The following is an 11,504-nucleotide window of genomic DNA, read 5'->3' as shown; positions in this document are numbered from 1 at the left end:
ATAGGTAGAGCTGATAGAATTATAGACTGGTGGACCAATGCCCTCACCCCACTGCCAGGGGTGATGGGGGGAGAATTCAAGACCCACCTCGAGGCTAACCTCAGGGGTGGGCCACGGAGTATTGAAGCCCTAGCTCAGACCATCCTGTCGGAGGAGTGACTTGGAGGGAAGGAGAGGAGGAAGCATTTGGGCGGAGGTGAGCTGTGTATACCCCGTCCTGGCGATTGTGTTGCGGCTGCTGGAAGCCTTATCGTTGGGATATTGTTGCTCTGTCAAATAAAGAGACTATTCTTCACCCGTAAAGACTGTGTGTGTTTTGGAGAGTATAACCCTGGGACCCGGTCCTGTCTCATTACCCTGGGTGTATAGAAGATGGAGGCGCTGCACCACTAAGAGATCATGGAGGCTATCACCCCAGAAGCCCGGTCCTGGCTCCCCCACAACACCGCGGGAAGCTCCGGCCCTCCTGTTCCTAACAGGTACGCACCACACCGCATGTAATCAGCCCCCATGTATCCTTGACACCACCGTAGAGTCTGGGGGGGGGGGGGGGGGGGGAAGCAGGGTTACATAGGATTGCAGTGGGATACCCCACATCCAAACGTAGTAAATATCCACATAGTGTTTAAGGGACTTTCTTTCCAATAGTGCTAAGACCCTACTGCAAGAACATGGCTTTATGGTAGTACAGCTGTTTTCATTCTTATACACTTATATCATAATTGTATATCATGTCAAGTCCATTCTCTGAGGAAATATTCATCTAAGCTGCCATAATTTGGACATTTTTTTTCTGTGTATTTTTACAGTCATTATGAGCACAGAGTGAAAATTAAAGTATTTGAAGTTGTGTTGTATTGGGAACAAACCTCACTCCACATGCCATGCCTGCATAGTGCTCATATTCGCATTTATATGCCACATTTTTATAGTGTAGCAATAACAATGTGGGATATTTGGAAAACTTCCAGTCACATGCCTTGGGCTGATGGATATTTTAAGCAGGAGCAGAAATGTATTTGTTTTAAGCTAAAAACCAAGGAGTCTCCTTAATAAATAGTTGTTGTTGAAGGAAAACCACAGTATTGTAATTAGCTTATGAATATCTGCTGTGTGTAAGAGGATAGTGGGAAACCCTTCACAATGAGGTTACATTGACAAGTATGATGCAGTGAGATGTGATACTAACACTGTATTTTCAGTTGTGTTAAGAAGGATAGGCATCGGAATAGTAACACTATTTGTTCACGCCTGTCACTGTTTTTTTTCCCCTTACCAAAGATGGCGGGGCCGGCTTCTGTGCAGCTCCAGTTTCCTGGAAGTAGGGGGAGGCGGGTGCTGTGCTCTAGAAAGAGGAAGCAGATGCATGTTTTTGTATGGAGGGAAAGAGAAAGTGAGACGATCCTGCAACTGGCGATTATTAGACCATCCCTAGCAGGTAATTAGAAAGGGCCAGTAGAGAAAGAAGATCTCCTTAGCAAAAAAATATTACAATCATTGCAGAGCTCATTATAGTTAGTAGTAAGGAAGTAACACTTGTGCAGGACTCCTGTGTCAGCACATCCGCTGGTGACAGGTGTGAGACACTGTCACTGACGTGTGATTGTACCTGGGATTAATCCTCGGGATCACCAGAGATTGCATGTCTAAAATAATTCAATTAGGCTGATCTGAGTGAAGGTTTTATATTAGGTAAGAGGGTGGCATTAAAGAGGAAAATCTGTCAAGTTAAAGCATCCTGTCTACTGTCATCTAAACCATGTGTCTGTCTGTGAATGACTTCAGGATATGCGCCAACTTGCTCCCACTCTAAAATTAAGGTGCAATCAAACCTACCTATACAATGATAAATCAATGATGTTAGTGAGCTACACTTTTTTTTTTTAAATATATATTTTCTTAAATTCAGTTTGTAAACATGGTAAGCTCACATGTACTGTGTACTGAATAGGCATTTTGACAGGAATTTTTGTTTTGTGTTACCCCTCCTTATCTTTATGGTTTCTCTGATAAGGATAGTGTGGGGCAAGAACAATGACGAAACAAGCCAAAATCTTTGTTTTTAGCATGGTTAGTTTTATTTAAGGAAGTAAATTAAATTCTTACATTGTTTACAAATAGTTTGAACTGGTTACATGACATGGCACCTATAATAGTGTGTACCCATTTATCTTTGATCTGCCATTCCTGAACACAAAAACCCACCGGGCCATATTTACTGCCTTATGCCATGAGACACGTTTTGGAGCTGGAACATACTGTACAAGTATTCAAGTTAATTGGCTGTAAGGTGTCTTGTGACAGAAGACTGCTTAATAAATATGGGCCACAGGGTGCTGGATGAAGGGTTGAATAAAAGAAGGGCAGTTAGCATGTACATCTTTATCTCACAGTATTGTTGCAGACGTTACATTCAGCCAGCTTTGAAACAGATTTAAAGGAGGTTTAATTTTATTTTATCTACACTGTCTTTGCCCATTGCAGTGTTTGTAACCCCTAATAGAAGCTCCTCACCCATTGATAGTTGGATATGGGATTCCTATTCTATATGTTGCTGAGCAGTCTCCCGCTTGCTCAGGAGGAGCTGATCTGTTATTTCCGGCCTCCAGGGATTTCCTGATTCTGGAGATATTTGTATGTTTTTTATGTGTGCTGGTTTTGACACAAAAAAAAAACAAATATGGTGGTGAACTTCAAACATTGCCGCTGTGGTCACTGCGCCTTCACCTCTGTGGCCATATTGTTTCCCCAATTTGCTCAGTGGACCCCTGGTTCTGGGTTTGTTGCTTCTGAACTAGGGTGTTTGAGGTTGTCCTTTGAACACCAATTAACAACGGGGGACCCCCATTTTCAGATAAAAATATATATTTAACTGAAATATTTCTCCACTAGGGAATCATACTGTACCTTGTTTACAATGGTGTCCACATTAAATCATTAAGTGAGAAGCATAGATCTCCCATAGAAACCAACCTGAAAGACCATAATGTAGCCACTATGTGATGGGGTCCCTGGAATGCCAAGAAAGCAGCAATCCAGGGCCAATAGAAAGTCACAACGTTATCAGGGGATACATAGTCGTTGTGCGGTGCCGGGGTCCAAGAGTAGAGACGGTAGAAGTCCAATAGCAAGCCGAGGTCAAGGGTCAGAGAGGCGGAGGTCCAAATACAAGCCGAGGTGAAAACAGGATACGCAAGACAAGACAGTAGGGTGTTTGAGGCAAACACAAGTACATAAACAGGGTTTATGCTCAGCCAGTTTGGCAGTAGGGCTGGCTCAGTATTAAAGGAAGAGACAGCCAGTGGTGGGGCAGCACACAGCTGCAGAGTAATGAATCAAACCCGCCCCCTAGACATAATCAGTCCATTGATAGGCAGAGGCGGGGAGAAGTGCAGGTGAAGGGTAATTGGCGATGGAGTTAACCCCTCGTGTGCCCATGGTAGTGCGATACTTGTGCTTAGCCTGCGCGTGGTGCGCCTTACCCGTGATGTCACAGGGGCGGAGCATGAGTGAGATCCGTGCGGTGTCACCCAGCTTGGTAGAGCGGCGTGTCAGCCGATTTGTCACGGGACATGTTACGGGGGCGGGGCCTAAGCGCGGGACGTGCAGTGTCCCCCAACCTGGTAACTCGGCGCGCGTCACTCGTCCCGTCACTGAGGTGGAAGCGACGGACAATCCTCACATAGAGAGGGTTGAAATTCCTTACAATGTATCTGATTTTAGACACACTATTAGTGAGGGTTGGGGTTCCTTACAATGCATCTGATCTCAGACGCGCTATTAGAGAGGGTTGGGGTTCCTTACAATGCATCTGATCTCAGACGCGCTATTAGAGAGGGTTGGGGTTCTTTAGAAGGGTTCTCACATAGGGTTCCATAACCAAAAAAAAGTTTGGAAACCACTGAGTTAATGTGTGTTCCTGGCAGTGAAAGAGTTAGAGGTGCAATCCTATGGCCTCAATGGAGCGGCAGAAGTGACATGTTTATATCATAATGCCTGGGAGTGGATATGGGTTTTTATTGAGATAGTTTACAGTTTTAAGAATTATAAGTTGCAAACACATTGAGCTTCAAGTTGACAGGAATGTGACCTATTTTAGCTGTTTCATAGTAGATGCAGTTGAAAAACACATAGGTCCATCAAGTTCAACTGGTGTTACATTTTTGTGACTGAGATACTCATCCTATATGTTTATTTATATTAACGCAGAAGAAGTCAAATACAAAGCCCAGTGAAACATTATCCAATTTTTTCCCATAAGGGGAAAAATAAATTATATGCCAACTCCAGTCATTTATTTATTTATAAAATGTTTTGCCAGGAAGTAATACATTGAATTACTGTACCTCTTGTTTTCAAGAATGTCCTGGTCACAGATTTATGATGACAGATACATGGTTTCAAATACATGGTTACATTAAGTGAGCAAGGTTATCTATCTATATATATATATATATATATATATATATATATATATATATAAAACTGAAAGTTTGGTTGTGTGTGGGTTTGTGAGCTTGCTCATTGGTTACGGCGGTTCACGCTGTGATTGGCCTGCGGGGTGGGGTGACATCACAAACACAAATACACACGCCCTCGCCCTCACAGGCTCCTCACACCGCATGCCCGCCGCCTCACACACACACTCCCCGGCGCTCTCCCTTCCTCGGCTCTCCCCCCCCCCCCCACAGACTGCTCCCTCGGCTCTCACTCCCCCCTCACCCCCCCGAGCCTGCTCCCCCCCCCCTCCTATATAATTATAGGTGTATGTAACAGTTACAGACCAGACTAAAATGGGAGAAAGCTTTAGTTTTGAAAGAACTTAGACTGGTGGTGGATGAGAGTCTCCGGTAGATTGTTCCAGTTTTGGGGTGCACGGTAAGAGAAGGAGGAGCGGCTGGATACTTTGTTGAACCTTGGGGCCATGAACATGTCTTTTGGAGTCAGATCTCAGATGATAAGTGCTGCATGTGGTAGGGGTGAGGAGCTTGTTCAGATAGACAAGGCAAGACAGGAAAGGTGAACTTTGTGTTTAGACTCAAGTGATGACCAATCTAGTTCTTTGAGCATTTCGCTGTGATGTGTGTTGTTGTTGCATTGGAGGACAAAACGGCATATTGAATTGTAGAGGGTATTAAGTTTGCTAAGGTGGGTTTGGGGTGCCGTGCCATATACTATATCCCCCATAGTCAATAATTGGCATTGGCATCTGCATCTGCTGTGCAATGCGCTTTCTGACCTGCAGACTTAGGGAGGATTTGTTCCTATAAAGTACACCTAATTTGGCATAGGTTTTGGATGTCAGGGTATCAGTGTGCATCCCAAATGTTAAATGGGAGTCAAACCATATGCCCAAGTATTTGAAACTAATAACGGGCTAGGATGGAACTAGCGTTGGTTCTGATCTGGAACTCATTCATTGGAAGCTTTAAATTGTTTTCCTTGGTCCCAAATACCATTGTTACAGTCTTGTTAGTGTTTAAAAACAGTTTGTTTTGGGAAATCCAATTTTCAAGTTTCAAAAAGTCAGATTTAATTACGTGTTCAAAGTCAGAGAGGCTTGGGCTGTGTGCATATAATATTGTGTCATCTGCATACATGTGTATTGAGGCTTCCTTACAAACTGTAGGAAGATCATTGATGAACACTGAGAAAAGTAGGGGCCCCAGAACAGAGACTTGCGGGACACCATAGGTGATATCCAAGAGGTTGAAGTTAGAGCCTGAGATAGACGCATGTGGGGATCTATCTGATAGGTAGGAATGAACCCAGTATAAAGCAAGTTCCCTTATTCCAGAGCATTGAAGTTTGTTTAGCAGGATAACATGATCAACAGTATCAAAAGCCTTTGCAAAATCTAGGAATATTGCACCAGTGAGTTGTCCCCGTTCCATTCCACACTGGATCTCATTGCAAACATTTAGGAGGGTAGTTACCATGGAGTGTTTGGGGCGAAAGCCAGATTAGAATTGGCTAGGGAAATTTGTCTTGGTATGGTAATCGCTTAATTGGGAGTGAAAACATTTTTCTATGACTTTGCATAGTATTGGGAGAAGAGAGAAAGGGTTTTTATCCCCACTTTTGAAGATTGGGACAACTCTGGCAGTTTTTCAGGTCTTAGGGATATGGCCTGCAGACAGAATAGAGTTGACATGGGTAGCAATCTGTTTGGCAATGGCTGGGGCACCAAGTCTTAGGAACTTAGATTGCAGTAAGTCAGGTACACATTGGCTGCTTAGTTTTAATTTGAGGAGCACTTGTGTAATCTCCTCTTCAGATGCTGGGACAAATTGAAAATTGTGGGCACTGTTGGGAGAGGGTGGGGCTACAGGGATACTCAGAATGAGGTTCATGTTTGTGGTTTGGGTTGCGTTTTGCCAATAAGTTAGTAGCACACCCCACAAAGTATTCATTTAATGCATTTGCAATGTCAGTGGGATTTGTCAGAGTAATATCCTCCTTAATGATATTACATGATTTTTTATGGCTAGAAGGCTGGAATATATTGTTGATAATCTTCCAGAAGTTACCTGGATTTGATGTATTCTGGCGAAGATTGTCAGAGTAATATTGTTCTTTTGCATGCCTATTTTGCCTTGTGCACATATTCCGCAGGCATCTGTAGTTACTAAGATTCTTGGTAGTGCCAGTTACTTTGTAACTTTTCCACAAGGCATCCCTGAAATGGTAGAGTGCTATAAGGTCAGTTGTAACCCACGAAAGGTGGGCCCCCCGTACTCTTATTCTGCGTAGTGGAGCATGGGTATCATAGAGTTATAAGAACTCGGATTGTAAATAGTTGAGTGAAGAATCGGGGTCGGAATTATGTCGATTCTGTACCAAGGTCAGCTGGTAAGGTCAGCCAGAAACTGTTGTGGGGTAAAGATTCTAAATGTTCTTGTGAGGAGAACTTTAGGGCTTGATTGAGGTGATCTGATTTTTCTTACACAGTAAACTATTGCATGGCCACTGAAAATATCAGGTAGGATGCCAGAGGATTGGATTCTGCTGGGATTAGAGGAGAGAATACTGTCTAGCAAGGAATGGTTGTGAGATTTCAGGTTTATCCGTGTGAGTTGGGAAATGAGTTGCGTTAGGTTAGGTGACTTGAGTTTTATCTGGATTTTCCTGTTTTTAGGGTCGAGACAATTGTAGTTGAAATCTCCAAGAACTAGCAGCTCACTCTTCTCATTCAGAGAGGAAATTGAGCCAAGAAACTGGGTGATATCAGTCACGGACTGTAGAGGGGCTTTAAGGGGGCGGTAGATGCCAGCAATCAGGACGGGCTTAGAAAAGCAGAGGCAGATTTTACCAACTAGGATTTCAAAAGAGGGTGGGCTTGGGGGGGCAATTTAGCAGCGTAAATTGTAAGGTGTCTGCAATATAAAATAATACCTCTCCTCCTCTCTTTGACCTATCTTTCCTAGAAATGGAGTATCCCTGAATGGCAATATTTGCATCGAGAGTTTTAGGGGTTAGCCATGTTTCTGGGAGAATGATGGCTTTGGGTTTATGCATAAGGCACCATGCCCTTAGTTCATCCAGTTTGGACAGCAGGCTCTGGATATTTATACGGGCGACACACCTTTTTGGAATTTGAAGGGGGTATTCTCAGCTGTATGGGACAGCGTTGAAAAGGGAGGACTTGGGTTGAGTTCAATATCACCTGCTAAAGAGAGTAACCGTAGAAATAGAAATTTGAGTCGTTGTTTGCATGGTGTAAATTTTGTGATGTTTGCCATTAGAGTGAGCGGTGGTCGGTGTGCTGGTTTTCAGAGTTCTCCACCAACATCAGCTGCATTCATTCTGGACCCCTTCAGTGTACATCTGCATCACCACAAAGGCAGACACAATGGGGTTCCCCAAGAGCTGCTCCCCTCTGCACAGAACCATCTCTGGTTAATCTCTGCATTTGCTTACTGTTATGTTTCGTCAACCCCAGCCTCTGAAATGCTAATGCCCTGAAGGATAAAAGGAATGTGAAATCACAGCTACTTTCATTCTGAACCCCTTCAGTCTACATCTGCGTCGCCCCAAAGGCACACAGCCAAAGGGCAGCCAAAAGGTGTGAGCTGTTTGCTGCTGTTCGCTGATGTTTGTTGGTATTAAAATTGCTGTATTTCAATCTGAAACTCTCCAACCCTTGTATCCCCTGCACCCAATTTTCCAACTCTTAACTGTCCATGAAATGTCTTTGAATTGACTGTGTAACCCTGTTCATTTAATGTAACCATATATTGTTATAACTCTGTACCCATGACATACTTGAAAACGGGAGGTAACTCTCAATATATTACTTCCTGGTAAAACATTTTATAAATAAACATTCAGTAGATAGTGCAAGGCTTTTGAGTAATCCAGGGTGTATGATGATATTGGGTGTGGACCAGGAGGGGAGAGTTTGTAATGAATAGAGAGAGTAACATTTCCATGAGGCCACATGAAAGAACAGATTTGAGATAACTAGCAGGTTCATTATCACAGAGGTAGGTAATGTTGCATGCAGCTGTTGTTAGCCAAGTGAGTGTGTGCAGAGTAAACAGCAGAGGTGTGCATTTTCCTTGCCAAAATGTTTTGCTGCATTTGCAATGCTAGGGTCTGTTCAATGTTTGCAGAGGGATTTGGGGGGAAAGGGGGAGGGATAGGAGAGACAATTGTGTGCAGTCAAGTGTTTGGAGAGGCTGCAGTGAATAAAGTGTAATGGGGGGTTAAAAGTGCAGACTAACAGCATGGGATAATAGTGTGGTCAGATAAACTCACATTTTGTTGACTTGTGTAGAAGAGTTTGCAGAAAGATCCAGTCCCCAGTCAACCTCTAGTCATACTATATATTCACTTAAAGATGGGCACTTTAAGATGCAGCACTCTTAACATGCTAATGCTCTCCCTTAGAGTGGTATCAGATTTATACATCTAAACAGTCACATGGCCATCCTCCCAATAAATATGCCTGTTACAAACTGGACAATTAACGGCACACAATTAACAAATTAACTTTGCTATTCTAAATATACCAGAGAACTGATACAGAACGGTTGGGGGGTTAAACATACCTGTGGGTGGAGAGACAATGCAATTAGTTCCATATCACATCAGCTAAGGTTATATATCTTGCATGAAGTACCCCATAAATGTGTGTATATATACTATAGTCTAACTATATATCCACTTAAAGATAGTCACTTTAAGATGCAGCACTCTTAAGATGCTAATTCTAAAAGCTAGCTAATGTCATGGCAATTTAATTTCTCCCTGGATCAACATGCTTCCTATGTTATGGCATATCATTGTTTACCTTTCCCTTCTAAAAATGACGTCTAACCTTCGCTTAATGATATCTATTGTATCTGCCATCATAGTTTCTATCGGTAGTAAAGTCTGCAGTTTAACTGCTCTTACTGTAAAGTTTCCTTTCCTTGCTGTTGGTGAAATCTCCTTTCCTCCAATCTCACCAGAGAAGCCTGGACTGTCTCTACCTCCACATGAGTGGAAGCAAACCCGGGTAAACCTTGGCAGTGGCGCCTGACACCTAGGTAGCTAGAATTCCCCCCCCCCCCCGTATTCCCCATTTGGTGAGTGTAAGCGCTGTTTGGGATTTTGTGCTGTGTTTGCTGGCTTCGGGAATAAATACATACTCTCAAACTGCTTTCTCTGGTCTGGTGCTTGGATCCCGGTGTTAAGTTCTGGTCTCCCGTAACAATGACGATAACAAAAGATGGTGTTTAATAGTGTCAGAGAATCCGCTTCACCAGGTATCACAAAATATTTTTGAGTCGAGCGGTGCAGCTTGTTGCTTTCAAACAGCACGGTGGTATTTTTGCTGCTTGATTTGCCTCTAATATAGGAGGATATATATGTTCCCTATATCCATAAGAATAAAGGCTGTGCTGTTAGTGCTTGAAGGTTACCTAAGGGCTGCATGATATATATGTGACACTGCTGCTGTCCTGTAAAGTAAAATGGAAAAGATTTCACATTCGACCTTGCTTGACACTCATTCACTGCAGTCCAGTAAATGGATCATTTGGATGCCTGATCTCCTGATGGAGCCATTAATCCTCAAGTGAATGCATTGATGATATGGGTTGCGCATTGCAGTTTTCTTTAAAAGCCATTAACTACCAGTTAGAGATTTGCTCTTAACACGTTTATTTACCCCTCATAGTATGGATTCCGCGTAAAGCAAATGTGATCTTGAAAACAGGCATCACAGCACTTTTCTTTTTCCATGTGTCCTCGCAAGGGAACATGTGGGTTCTTCTCTCGGTGCTTTAAAGGTACAGTTTTCCCTGCTACAGTAGGTTGAATTGCCCCTTTAAAAAGGCCCAAAGCCTGCGGTAGAGTGTTCACATGACAACTCCTGCTGGGTATTCTCACTTTCTCCCCTTCACCAGGCAGCACAGAGCGGTTTGAGAGCATTGCAACTTTCTGTGTCCTCATTTGGACGTGTTTTTTTTTACATTTTTATATAATTTAGCACAATAATCCCTTCAGTGCTGCAGTGCTCCACTTCCCTGGCCAGGGACCCTGCAGCACTAGCGATCACGTGACCTCTCTCCTGAGTGCTCACGCAGTCACTTCCTGCTTCCCCCTTCGGTTTATGTCACGTACGTCATATGGGCCCCGAGGGTGCCACCGGTCATGAAATACACTGTACGTCTATGAGGCACTAAAGGGATTAGGCCTTGCTTATACCCAATGCGGCTGGGCACGCACCTCTGCGCCCCGCCAAAACAAATGCATGTTTTGCACTGAGCACGCACTAAGTGCGCGCGAACGAGGCGGCCAAGCGCGCAAACCTGGAGCAGATCCAAGAAATTGGTTTTCTCGAGCGACGGCCGCATCACGCGAGCGGTTGAGCCAATGAGGGCGAACCGCTCACGTAATGTCATGGCCACGCCTCCAGCAAACCCCGTCGCCTCCTGCCTGCAGTGCAAGTTTCGGCCGTGCGCATCGCCCTGTGGGAGAGCGCGCTCCCTGCCGGATCGGGTATAATCGCAGCCTTAGTAAACTCTAATGTTAGCCCCTTATTCTAACGCTACCCCCTATTCTAAAAACCCTTACCCTAATCCCCTACCGTAAAAAGCTTAATCCCCTCACCCTAAAAGCCCCTCACCCCAAAAACTCCTCACCCTAAAAGCCCCTAACCACTGAATTAAAATTAATTTTCCTTGGCGGAGCAGCTGACGGCTGAGTGTCCAGCGGCGGAGCAGCTGACGGCTGAGTGTCCAGCGGCGAAGCAGCTGACGGCTGAGTGTCCAGCGGCGGAGCAGCTGACGGCTGAGTGTCCAGCGGCGGAGCAGCTGACGGCTGAGTGTCCAGCGGCGGAGCAGCTGACGGCTGAGTGTCCAGCGGCGGAGCAGCTGCAGCGGAGGTTTCTTCTGTGGCCAAGCGCTAGCGGAGACTTGGTCGCAGCGAGACGGCCGCAACCAAAATGTCCGAATCCATTGTATCTTTATATAGCAGTACTGATTGTAACAAAGGACCACAGTACCGTGGTGGTG

At 44.4% G+C, this 11,504-nt stretch overlaps 1 protein-coding gene across 6 annotated transcripts in view; it reads left to right on the top strand.

Moving 5' to 3' along the window:
* Positions 1–1,306: 1,306 nt before the first annotated feature.
* Positions 1,307–11,504, top strand: part of POLK (DNA polymerase kappa) — an 85,902-nt gene continuing 75,704 nt past the window's right edge. For 3 of the 6 annotated variants that reach the window (XM_075591451.1, XM_075591404.1, XM_075591413.1), the window contains exon 1: positions 1,307–1,438. The gene's annotated coding sequence lies outside the window, so the exon portion shown is untranslated. Of the gene's footprint in view, positions 1,439–9,455; positions 9,534–11,183; positions 11,375–11,504 lie in introns of all 6 variants that reach the window. The other 3 variants (XM_075591422.1, XM_075591442.1, XM_075591433.1) reach the window with 3 other exon arrangements.

Source organism: Ascaphus truei, chromosome 1 (assembly GCF_040206685.1).
Source record: "Ascaphus truei isolate aAscTru1 chromosome 1, aAscTru1.hap1, whole genome shotgun sequence".
Classification (NCBI taxonomy): Eukaryota; Metazoa; Chordata; class Amphibia; order Anura; family Ascaphidae; genus Ascaphus; species Ascaphus truei.
Note: the sequence above shows the minus strand (reverse complement) of the source record. Positions and strands in the feature narration are given on the sequence as shown.